Below are 13,572 nucleotides of genomic sequence, written 5' to 3' on the forward strand. Positions count from 1 at the left end.
CTTGCGTATATTCCAGATGGTGAGAGACCGCTTGCTTTGGATGGTCAGGCTTTGGCCAATCAGTTAGTGAGGTTGGATATTTTTTAGTACAATTGTGTGTTAGCTTGCACAGTCGCTACTTCTTCTTTATTGGAGCGTACCCGAGATCGGCAGTATGATGATCCTCATTTATGTGTCCTTAGGGACACAGTGCAACACGGTAGTGCCAAGCAGGTTACGTTAGGAGGTGATGGAGTTTTGAGACAGCAAGGTTGAGTTTGTGTGCCTAATGTGGATGGACTTCAAAAGTTGATTCTAGAGGAGGCCATAGTTCCCAGTATTCTATTCATCCGGGCACCGCTAAGATGTATCAGGATTTGCGGCAGCATTATTGGTGGAGGAGGATGAAGAAGGATATTGTTGCATATGTGGCTCGGTGTTTGAATTATCAGCAGGTAAAGTACGAGCATTAGAAACCTGGTGGTTTGTTCCAGAAGTTTGAGATTCCTGAGTGGAAGTGGGAGCGTATCACTATGAACTTCGTTGTTGGACTCCCACGGACTCAGAGGAAGTTCGATGCAGTGTGGGTTATTATTGATAGGCTAACCAAGTCAGCACATTTCATTCTTGTGGCAGTCTCCTATTTTTCCGAGAAGTTAGCTGATATCCGGGAGATTGTTCGTCTTCATGGTGTGCCCGTGTCTATCATTTCGGACTGAGACACGTAGTTTACCTCACATTTATGGAGAGCAGTTCTACATGAGTTGGTCACACGGGTCGAGTTGAGCACAACATTTCATCCTCTGACGGACGGGTAGTGCGAGTGCACTATTTAGATTTTGGAGGATATGCTCTGAGCTTGTGTCATTAACTTTGGAGGCTCGTGGGATCAGTTCTTGCCTTTAGTGGAGTTTGCCTACCACAACAGCTACCAATCGAGCATCCAGATGATTTCTTATGAGGCTTTATATGGTAGGCAGTGTCAGTCGCCGGTTGGATGGTTTGAGCTGGGAGAAGCTCGGTTGTTGGGTACAGATCTAGTACAGGATGCCTTGGACAAGGTCAGGATCATTCAGGATAGGCTTCGTACAGCTAAGTCGAGGTAAAAGAATTATGCCAACCGTAAGGTTCGTGATATGGCATTCATGGTCGGCAAGCGGGTGTTGCTTTGGATATCGCCTATGAAGGGCATGATGGGATTTGGAAAGAACGTCAAGCTTAGCCCTAGGTTCATTGGCCCATTTGAGATTCTTGATCGAGTAGGAGAGGTGGCTTAATGACTTGCGTTGCCGCCGAGCTTATCAGTCTTGCATCCAGTGTTTCATGTGTCCATTCTTCTGAAGTATCACGATGATCCATCCCATGTGTTAGACTTCAGCACTGTCCAGTTGGACAAGGACTTGTGCTATAAGGAGGAGCCGGTAGCTATTCTAGACCGGCAGGTTCGTCAGTTGAGATCGAAGAGCTTCCATTCTGTTCATATTCAGTGGAGAGGTTAGCCTGTTGAGGCAGCGACCTAGAGTCCGAGTCCGATATGCGGAGCCGATATCCCCATCTTTTCTCTGACTCAAGTACTTCCTTCTTATGTCCGTTCGAGGACGAACGATTGTTTTAGAGGTGGAGAATGTGATGACACAAAAGGTCATCACTTGTGCTACAAGTAGATTATGTGTTTCGAGGTCTTAAACCTCCTTTTCGTCTCATCTCGATTTACGTGCACAGTCCAGACGTGTATCCGGAAAGCCATTATGTGAAAATCTATGAAAAGTGATAAATTTTACTTTAAAAATAAATTTAAGTTGACTTCGGTCAATTTTTTGGGTAAACGGACACTGATAAATTTTACTTTAAAAATAAATTTAAGTTGACTTCGGTCAACATTTTGGGTAAACGGACACAGAATTGTGATCCGACAGTCTCTTATGGTCCGTAGTAAAATTCGGGACTTGGGCATATGACCGAAATCGAATTCCGAGGTCCCAAGCCCGAGAAATGAATTTTCAAAGAAAATTATTTTCTGGAATATATATGAGTTTTTGGAAATGAAAGATGTTTGAAAATTGATGGTATCGGGCCCATATTGTGGTTTCAGAGCCCAGTACAAGATTGAAATAATAATTAGGTTGAATCTGTAAAATTTGGTAAAGATCGGAGTTGGTTTGGTATAAAACGGACCTAAAGTTGAGAAATTTGGAAAATTTGATGTTCTTGGATGATTTCATGAATTTGGGATTTAATTCATAGTTGTTGATGTTATTTTGATGATTTGATTGCACGAGCAAGTCCGTATGATGTTTTTAGGTCAGGGTGTATGTTTGGTTTGGAGCCCTGAGGGCTCGGGTGCGTTTTGGATAGGCCACGGAGTGAAATTGATCTTAGGAAGTTTCAGATTTTCAGCTGGTATGTGTTGCAGGCTCTGATCTCGCAATTGCGAGGTCAACTGTCACAATTGCAATCCTATCAGGCTTGGGAATTGTGAGGGGAACTTCACAATTGCGAAGTATGCCCTAGCTAGCCTTGCTCGCAATTGCGAGCATTTCTTCGCAAATGCGAATAACCTAGAAATCCCCAGTTGTCGCAAATGCGACATTCCATTCGCAAATGTGAGTTTACAATTGCGAACATCTAATCACAAATGCAATGTTAGCAGGTCCTGAAGGGGTTTGCAATTGCGAAGCTTGGTCGCAATTGCGATATCTGCAACCTGCTAAATCATAACTTAGCCGAAAATTTCTCATTTTTCAAACCCTCTCAAACCTAATGCACCTTTGGGCGATTTTTCAAAGACAACTACTCTTCCAAATCAATTGTAAGCCATTTCTAACTTGCTTTCTTTAATCTTTAATAGCTTTTCACAAGATTTCAACTCAAAATCAAGGGTTTTCATGGGGGAAATTGGGTGTTTTGGGTAGAACTTAGGTTTTTAAAATTTTGAGGATTTGGACCTCGATTTGAGGTCCAATTTCAAAACAAATTATATATTTGGGTTCGTGGGTGAATGGGTAATCGGGTTTTGGTTCGAACCTCGGGTTTTGACCATGTGGAAACAAGGTCGATTATTTTTGACTTTTTGGGGAAATATTTGTAAAACCTATTTTCATGCATTAGAATTGATTCATTTAGCATTTATTGATATTGTTAAGTAAATTGTGGCTAGATACAAGCGAATTGGTGGTGGAAACAAGAAGTAAAGCGGTAGTTGAGGCTTGAATTGTGTTCGTGGCATCGAGGTAAGTGTTTGGTCTAACCTTAGCTTGAGGGATTAGGAGTCGTGTCTTATTTGCTACGTGTTAATTGTTGAGTATGACGTATAGGCATGATGACGAGTATCTATACGTTGGTGTGAAGCATGCTTGTGAGTCTTATACTATGACTAATGTGACTCCGATTCGTATTGTTCATGCTTTATATGATGATTTTTTTTTGTTGAACAAGGCTTGTGGAAGTATTATTGGTAATTGATCATTGTAGAGCGTCGGTTCAAGTTGAGAAATGAGTTGTGAAGAAATTCTGGTGAAGAGAAAAGGTTTATATTATTGTCTCCCTTGCTGGGATGTTATTGCTTTTGATATTATCTCCCCTGCCGGGATGTTATTGCTTTTGATATTATCTCCCTTGCTGGGATGTTATTATTCATGACATTGTTTCCCCTGCCGGGATATTGTTGTTATGCTATTGTTTCCGTGCCGGGATTTTATTGAAATATTATTGATTTCCCTTGCCCAAATTGCTTTGTGATTGTTGCTTGGGTGAGGAAGAGTGTAAAACACGAAGGATGATGACGTGTATGTTTCTTTTAGAGTGTTAATGTCACGACCCGGATTTCCCACCCTCAGGAGTCGTGATGGCACCTACTCGTGAAAGCTAGGCAAGCCGCATATTAAATAATCACTAACTCTTTTATTTATCCCTTTTTAACAATTTAAATTAGCATGCGATCAAAGTGAAATATTAACGACAAATAAATACAAGCGGAAGATGATAAATACAGGACTACCTCGGTAGCCACCCAAAGCTACGGTTCAAAAGCTGCCGCTCCGGGATCTGCACATAGTGCAGAGTGTAGTATCAGCATAACCGACTCCATGTGCTGGTAAGTGTCTGGCCTAACCCCGGCGAAGTAGTGACGAGGCTAGGACCAGACTACCAGATAAACCTGTGCACTTATATAATATGCATCAGAAAATAAATTAGGAATAAACAAGTAAAGATGGGAGGGGGTACATGCTGCGAGGGAATATCACTACCAATAGTAAATTAAGAGAAAGGCATAAGGGCAATCTAGAATTTACAGCGAAACAATAAAGAACTTGTAACCAATCCATAAACACCTTGTATTCTCACTTCTTGCGGCACACAACCCGATCCCAAAACATATTAACACTGTTGCGGCGTGCAACCCGATCCAATTATATCAGTGTTGTGGCATGCAACCCGATCCAAGCATAATATTGTTGCGGCATGCAACCCGATCCAAATATAATATTGTTGCGGCGCGCAACCCGATCCATATATACAGTTCAACACTAATCACAATAAGAGTCCCGGCAAAGGATCAATAAATAAACAACATTATCTCGGCAAGAGAATCGACAGTATAAGTAAATACGTCCCGGCAAGGGAAAATCAGCTATAACCTTGTTCCAACATCTAACTACCTTAACTAGCACCAATACTCAATCATAAGTAATTCCCATGAGAATAATCATAATCTTTGCTCAACACAGAGAATCAACAACTTAGGCATTTGTAGTATTTAGTAAGAACACAACAATTTCAATTTAAGACTCACGGTCATGCTTGACACCAACATATAAATACTCGTCACCATGCCTATACGTCGTACTCAACAAGTAACATGTATCAAATAGGACACAACTCCTAATCCCTAAAGCTAAAGTTAGACCAAACACTTACCTCGATGCCACGAACACAATTCAAGTTTCAATTATCGCTTTACCCCTTGATTCCACCACTAATTCGCTTGTATCTAGTCACAAGTTACTTAATTACATCAATAAATGCTAAATAAATCAATTCTAATGCATGAAAATAATTTTTTACAAAATATTACCCAAAAAGTCAAAAATCACCCCGGGCCCACATGGTCAAAACTCGAGGTTCAAGCCAAACCCGGTTACCCATTCCCCCACGAACCCAAATACATAATTTGTTTTGAAATCGGACCTCAAATCGAGGTCCAAATCCCTAATTTTTGAAAAACTTAGGTTCTACCCAAAACACCCAATTTTCCCCATGAAAATAATTGATTTTGAGTTGAAATCATGTGAAAAGATGTTAAGGATTGAAGAAAACTAGTTAGAAATCACTTACAATCGATTTGGAAAAGAAGTTATCATTGAAAATTTGCCCTAGAGTGTTTTTGTTTTGAAATAGTGTGAAAAATGGTTGAAATGCGTCTAAGTTATAAATTTACAGGTTGCAGGTATCGCAATTACGAACCCAGGCTCTACTAAGCTCGCATTTGCAAAGCAACTTTTGCATTTGCGAAGTCGGATTTGCGAATATCCTGTCGCATTTGCGAAGACAGGCCCAAATGGGGAGTTATCGCATTTGCGAAGCTGGCCTGGGCTATTTCGCATTTGCGACTCAGCCCTCGCATTTGCGAGCCAGACTTCGCAAATGCAAAGCCTGCAGACCTGCAATAGAACAGCTGAAACCTGCAATTTCCCAAGTAAAAAAATCCACCCCGTGGCCTATCTAAAACTCACCCGAGCCCTCGGGGCTCCAAACTAAACATGCACACCAACCTAAATACATCATAATGACTCGTTCGTGCATTCAAATCACTAAAATAACATCAACAACTGTGAATTTAGCATCAAAATCATGAAATTTCTTAAGAACTTCAAATTTTCCAATTTTCTCAAATACGGTCTGATTCACGTCATTTCAAGTCCGTTTCTTACAAAATTTCACAGACTCATCTTAAATCACATATAAGACCTATATCGGGCTCCAGAACCAAAATACTGGCTCGATACCCTCAAATGTTAAATGCATTTCATTTTCAAAACTCATAAATAATTCTAGAAAACAATTTTTTTTAAAAATTTATTTCTTGGGCTTGGGACCTCGGAATTCGATTCCGGGCATACGGCCAAGTCCCATATTTTTCCAAGGACCCTCCGGGACCATCAAATCACGGGTCCGGGTTCGTTTATCCAAAATGCTGACCGAAGTCAACTTAAACCCATTTTAAAGTCAAAATTCATCTTTATTTTCACAGATTTTTCATATATTGGCTTTCCGGCTACACACCCGGACTATGCACGCAAATCTAGGTGATGCTGAAAGAGCTTTTTAAGGCCTTGAAATGCAGAATTCATTTTTAAAACAAGTGATGACCCTTTTGTCATCACATTCTCCAACTTTAAAACAATCGTTCGTCCTCGAACGGACATAAGAAGGAAGTACCTGAGTCGGGGAAAAGATGGGGATAATGGCTCCGCATATCAGACTCGGACTCCCAGGTCGATGTCTTAGCAGGCTGACCTCTCCACTGAACACGAACAGAAGGGAAACTCTTTGATCTCAACTGACGAACCTGCCGGTCTAGAATAGCTACCGGCTCTTCCTCATAAGACAAGTCCTTGTCCAACTGGACAGTGCAGAAATCTAACACGTGGGATGGATCGCCGTGATATTTTTGAAGCATGGACACATGAAACACTAGATGCATGGCTGATAAGCTCGGCGGCAACACAAGTCTGTAAGCCACCTCTCCCAATCGATCAAGAATCTCAAACGGGCCAATGAACCTAGGGCTAAGCTTGTCTTTCTTTTCAAATCTCATCATGCTCTTCATAGGAGACACCCGAAGCAATACCCGCTCACCGACCATGAATGCCAAATCTCAAACCTTACAGTCGGCATAACTCTTTTGCCTAGACTGAGTTGTACGAAGCCTATCCTGAATAATCCTGACTTGTCCAAGGCATCCTGAACTAGATCCGTACCCAACAACCGAGCCTCCCCCAGCTCAAACCATCCAACCGGCGGTCGACACTGCCTACCATACAAAGCCTTATAAGGAGCCATCTGAATACTCAACTGGTAGCTGTTGTTGTAGGCAAACTCTGCTAAAGGCAAAAACTGATCCCACGAGCCTCCAAAGTCGATGACACAAGCTCGAAGCATATCCTCCAAAATGTAAATATTCTGCTCGGACTGCCCGTCCGTCTGATGATGAAATGTTGTGCTCAACTCAACCCATGTGCCCAATGCTCGCTGAATCGCTCTCCAGAAATGTGAGGTAAACTGTGTACCTCGACCCGAAATAATAGACACAGGCACACCATGAAGACGAATAATCTCCCTGATATAGATCTCAGCTAACTTCTCGGAAGAATAGAAGACTGCCACATGAATGAAATGTGCTGACTTAGTCAGCCTATCAACAATAACCCACACTACGTCGAACTTCCTCTGAGTCCGTGGGAGTCCAACAACAAAGTCCATAGTGATCCGCTCCAACTTCCACTCTGGAAGCTCAATCCTCTGAAACAAACCACCAGGCCTCTGATGCTTGTACTTAACCCGCTGACAGTTCAAACACCGAGCCACATATATAACAATGTCCTTCTTCATTATCCACCATCAATAATGCTACCGCAAGTCCTGATACATCTTAGTGGTGCCTGGATGAATAGAGTACTGGGAACTATGGGCCTCCTCTAAAATCAACTCTCGGAGTCCATCCACATTAGGCACATAAACTCGATCCTACAATCTCAAAACTCCATCATCACCTAAGGTAACCTGCTTGGCACCGCCATGCTGCACCGTGTCTCTAAGGACACACAAATGGGCATCATCATACTACCGATCACGGATACGCTCCAATAAGGAAGAACGAGCGACCGTGCAAGCTAACACACGGCTGGGCTCAGAAACATCCAACCTCACAAGCTAATTGGCCAAAGCCTGAACATCCAAAGTAAGCGGTCTCTCACCAACCGGAATATAAGAAAGACTGCCCATACTGGCTGACTTCCTACTTAAAGCATTGACCACCACATTGGCCTTTCCCGGATGATATAAGATGGTGATATCATAGTCTTTCAACAGCTTCAACCACCTTCTCTGCCTCAAATTTAGCTCCTTTTGCTTGAACAAGTACTGCAGACTCTTGTGATCTGTGAATACCTCACATGCCAAGCCATATAGATAATGCCTCCAAATCTTCAACGCGTGAACAATGGCTGACAACTCCAAATCATGAACCGGATAGTTCTTCTCATGAATCTTCAACTTCCACGAATCATAGGCAATGACCTTGCCATCCTGCATCAACATCGCACCAAGTCCAATACGAGATGCATCACAATAAACTTTATATGGCCCTGAACCTGTAGGAAAAACCAACACTGGTGCCATAATCAAAGCTGTCTTGAGCTTTTGAAAGCTTGCCTCACACTGGTTCGACCACCTTAACCTGGTCATCGGGGCTGTAATAGATGAAAATCCCTCCATAAACCGACGAAAGTAGCATGCTAGACCCAAGAAAATCCAAATCTTTCTAGAAGATGCGGGTTTAGGCCAGTTCTTGACTACCTCTATCTTCTTCGAATCAACCTGAATACCCTTTGCTGAAATGACATGACCCAAGAATGCAACTGAACTCAACCAGAACTCACACTTCGAAAACTTAGCATACAACTGACTATCCCTCAAAGTCTGAAGAACCACCCTAAGATGCTGCTCGTGCTCCTCCCGACTGTAGGAATAGATCAAAATATCATCAATGAAGACTATCACGAACGAATCCAAATAAGGCCTGAACACTCGGTTCATCAAATCCATAAAAGCTGCTGGGGCATTTTTTAATCCGAATGACATCACCAAGAACTCATAATGCCCGTACCGAGTGCGGAAAGCTATCTTAGGGATATTGGATGCCCTAATCCTCAACTGATGGTATCCAGATCTCAAGTCAATCTTCCAAAATACCTTGGCACCCTGAAGCTGATCAAACAAATCATCAATCCTCGGCAACGGATACTTATTCTTGATTGTAACCTTGTTCAACTACCGATAATCAATACACATCTCACCGATCCGTCCTTCTTCTTAACAAACAACACCGGTGCACCCCAAGGCAAAACACTCGGTCTAATGAAACCTTTCTCAAGCAAGTCTTGCAACTGCTCTTTCAACTCTTTCAACTCAGGCGGGGCCATACGATACGACAGGATAGAAAAGGGCTGAGTGCCCGGAGCCAAATCAATGTAAAAGTCAATATCCCTATCGGGTGGCGTACCCGGCAGGTTTGAAGAAAATACCTCAGGAAACTCACGGACAACAAGCACAAAATCAATAGAAGGAACCTTAGCACTAGAATCACGAACATAGGCCAAATAGGCCAAACACCCTTTCTCGACAATATGCCAAGCCTTTATATATGAGATAACACTACGGGTAGAATGACTAGGAGTCCCTCTACACTCTAAACGAGGTAAACCCGGCAAGGCTAAGGTCACAGTCTTAGAATGACAGTCCAAGATAGCATTATAAGGTGATAACTAGTCCATCCCTAATATGACATCGAAATCAACCATGTCGAGAAGAAGCAAATCTACACGAGTCTCAAGACCTCCAATCATAACTATACATGAACGATGGACTTGATATACTACAATAGAATCACCCACCGGTGTAGACACATAAACATAAGCACTCAAAGAATCACTAGGCATGACTAGATACGATGTAAAATAAGATGACACATAGGAGTATGTAGATCCCAGATCAAACAAAACTGAAGCATCTTTGCTACAAACCAGAACAATACCTGCGATAACTGCATTGGAAGCCTTAGCCTCGGGCCTGGCTGGAAGAGTATAACATCGGGGCTGGGCCCCACCACCCTGAACTACATCTCTGGGACGGCCTGCTGATGGCTGGCCTCCTCCTTTAACACCTCTACCTCCACCTCTAGCACCTCTACCCCCACCCCTAGCCGGTGGAGCGTGCGGTGGAACACCTGGTGCCTGAACCATAACACAAAAACCCTGCTACTGTGACTGAGTACCCACCAATCTCGGACAAGCCCTCCGGATATGACCATACTCACCGCACTCAAAACATCCACCTGAATGCTACAATTGAGGAAACTAAGACTGACCCTGGTGGCTTGAATGACCACCCCGAAAACTCTGGAGCAGCGATGTACTAATAAGAGCTGGTGGTGCATAGTAGGGCTGCTGATTAGAATACTGCATATGAGATCCATGACCACCTGAAGCGCCGTGAGAAACCTGAAGTGCTGACTGAAAGGACCTAGGAGGATAGCTTATACCATATGAATCCCTGCCTTCAGACGAGGCACCACTGAATCTGCCCGAATGACAAGGCCTCTTGTTAGACCCCTGACCACCTCCCTACGACAGAACCATCTCCACTCTCCTGGCCACATTGGCCACCTCATGGAAAGAAATCTCACCCCTGGGCTCCTTAGCCATTTAAAGTCGAATCGGGTGAATAAGTACCTCAATAAACCTCCACACCCTCTCTATCTTGGTGGGAAGTATGATAAGAGCATGATGGGCCAAGTTGATGAATCTGGTCTCATACTGAGTAACAGTCATAGAACCATGCTGGAAACGATTAAACTGCCTCCGATAGGCCTCTCTCTGAGTGATGGGGAGAAACTTCTCCAAAAATAGCTGAGTAAACTACTCCCAAGTCAAAGCTGATGATCTGGCTGGTCTAGCCAAACAATAGTCTCTCTACCAAGTTTTGGCGGATCCAGATAATCGAAAAGTAGCAAAATCGACCCCATTGGTCTCCACTATCCCCATGTTCTTGAGAACCTCATAACAGCTGTCTAGATAATCCTGGGGATCCTCAGAAGATGCACCGCTAAAAGTAGTAGTGAAGAGCTTGGTAAACCTATCCAATCTCCACAAAGCATCAGTAGACATAGTGGCTCCATCACTAGTCTGAGCTACCACACCCGGCTGAACTGCTCCAACTGGCTGAGCTGCTGGAGACTGAAACTGGGGAGCCATCTGCTCTAGAGTGCGAGTAGTAGGAGTCTGGGCTCCTCCTCTAGCCTGAGAGACGGCTGGTGCTACAGGAAGTAAGCCTGCCCGGGTGACACTCTTCATAAGGTCCACTAGACGGACCAAAGCATCCTGGAGTACTGGGGTAGCAATAAACCCCTCTGGGACCTGAGCTGGGCCCAACAGAACTGCCGGGGCCGGAACCTCATCATCAAAGTCAACCTGAGGTTCCGCCGCTGGTGCTGCTACTCTGGGCTGAGCTCGGCCTCTAGCACAGCCTCGCCCTCTGCCCCATATGGGAGCTGCTGCTGGGGGCTCAGGCTGGTGGTCAGTGGATGAGGAAGCGTGTGTTCTCGTCATCTGTGAAAGAACAAAGTAGAAATTTAATTAGTATTTAGAAATCAAACCGCACGATGGGAAAGAATAATTGTGAAGTTTTTCCTAACTCTGTAGCCTCTAGGGGATAAATACAGACGTCTCCGTACCGATCCCTCAGACTCTACTAAGCTTGTCCGTGAATTGTGAGACCCATGTAACCTAGAGCTTTGATACCAACTTGTCACGACACGGAGTTCCTACTCTTAGGAGTCGTGATGGCGCCTACTCGTGAAAGCTAGGCAAGCCGCATATTATAGATTCACTAACTCTTTTATTTAGCCCTTTTTAACAATTTAAATTCACATGCGATCAAAAGTGAAATATTAACGATAAATAAATACAAGCTGAAGACGTAATCTGATAACTTAGCCAAAACTAATACAACAATACCAACATACATCTCTACCCGGAATCCGGTGTCACAATATCACGGATAGACTACGAGTACTACATACAAGTGTCTGGAAAGAAAGGTACAATCTTTCTCTGAAGTAAATGAAAATAGAATACATATGAAGATAGAAGAGAATGCCGGGCCTGCGGACGCCTGCAGGACTACTTCGGGATCTCTAACTGGATTGAAGGCATCCACCTAAAGCTACGGTCCAAAAGCTGCCGCTCCAGGATTTGCACATAGTGCAGAGTGTAGTATTAGCAAAACCGACCCCATGTGTTGGTAAGTGCCTGGCCTAACCCTGGCGAAGTAGTAACGAGGTTAGGACCAGACTACCAGATAAACCTATAAAGTTATATAATATGCAACAGAAAATAAAACAGGAATAAACAAGTAAAGATGGGAGGGGGTACATGCTGCGGGGGAATATCACTACCAACAGTAAACTAAGAGAAAGGCATAAGGGCAATCTAGAATTTACAGCGAAACAATAAGGAACTCGTAACCAATCCATAAACACCTTGTATTCTCAATTGTTGCGGCGCACAACCCGATCCCAAAACATAATAACACTGTTACAACGTGCAACCCGATCCATATTATTTATCACTGTTGCAGTGTGTAACCCGATCCAATTATATTATTGTTGCATCGTGCAACCCGATCAAAATATATCATTGTTGCGGCGTGCAACCCGATCTAATCATAATATTGTTGCGGCGTGCAACCCGATCCAATTATAATATTGTTATGGCACGCAACCCCATCCAATATATAATATAGTTGCGGCGTGAAACCCGATCCAAATATAATATTGTTGCAACACGCAACCCGATCCACATATACAGTTAAACACTAATCACAGCAAGAGTCCCGGCAAGGGATCAATAAAGAAACAACACTATCCCGGCAAGGGAATGTCACGACCTAATCCTCGAACCCGGTCGTGATGGCGCCTCTCGCGGAGACAAGGCCAGCCAAACCAAAACGGAACACCTCTTTTAAACAGTTAATCATCAAAAACATTAGTAACATATAATACAATGTACATAAATTGCGGAATTTAACGATAATAACTGCAGGAACCATCCCGTCACAGCCCAAACCGGGGTGTTACAAGTCATGAGCTACTACAGAATCTGCTATAGGTCAACAAAGTACGGAACCCGATACAACAGTCTTAAGAAAACATAAAAGATAGAGGATAAGAGAGACAAGGGGCTGCGGATGTCAACAACTACCTCGTAACTCCAAATCACCGCTTAGCCTGGAAGGAATCAGCGCTCAAATGCGGACTCTGCTATACCTGAATCTGCACACACGGTGCAGGGAGTAATATGAGTACTCCGACTCAGTGAGTAATAATTACAAATAATGGCTGAAAGTATGAAAACACGTAAAGGCACAAAGCAATTCCATATCAAGCAGTAAAATCACTTAAAGCAGTAAATCAGTGAAGAAATTAAATGATATTCCTTTTTAAAACAAGTAAAACAGGTAATTTAACAGGTAATTAACAAGTAGAAATCCACTCCTCGGGCACAGTATCAATCGCTCAGCATAGTATCAGCCCCTCGGGCTCACTCTCAGTACAGTATCAGCCCCTCGGGCTACCTCACAATCACTCAGCATAATGGTCAGCCATTGTTACCTGACCAAATTGCATCATACAGTGTCATTGTTACCACTGTTTCAAATCACATGGGTACCCGCACTCACTGTGGGTGTGCAGACTCCGGAGGGGCCCCTTACGGCCCAAGCGCTATATCAAGCCACCTTGTGGCATCATCACTC

Source organism: Nicotiana sylvestris, chromosome 7 (genome assembly GCF_000393655.2).
Source record: "Nicotiana sylvestris chromosome 7, ASM39365v2, whole genome shotgun sequence".
Classification (NCBI taxonomy): Eukaryota; Viridiplantae; Streptophyta; class Magnoliopsida; order Solanales; family Solanaceae; genus Nicotiana; species Nicotiana sylvestris.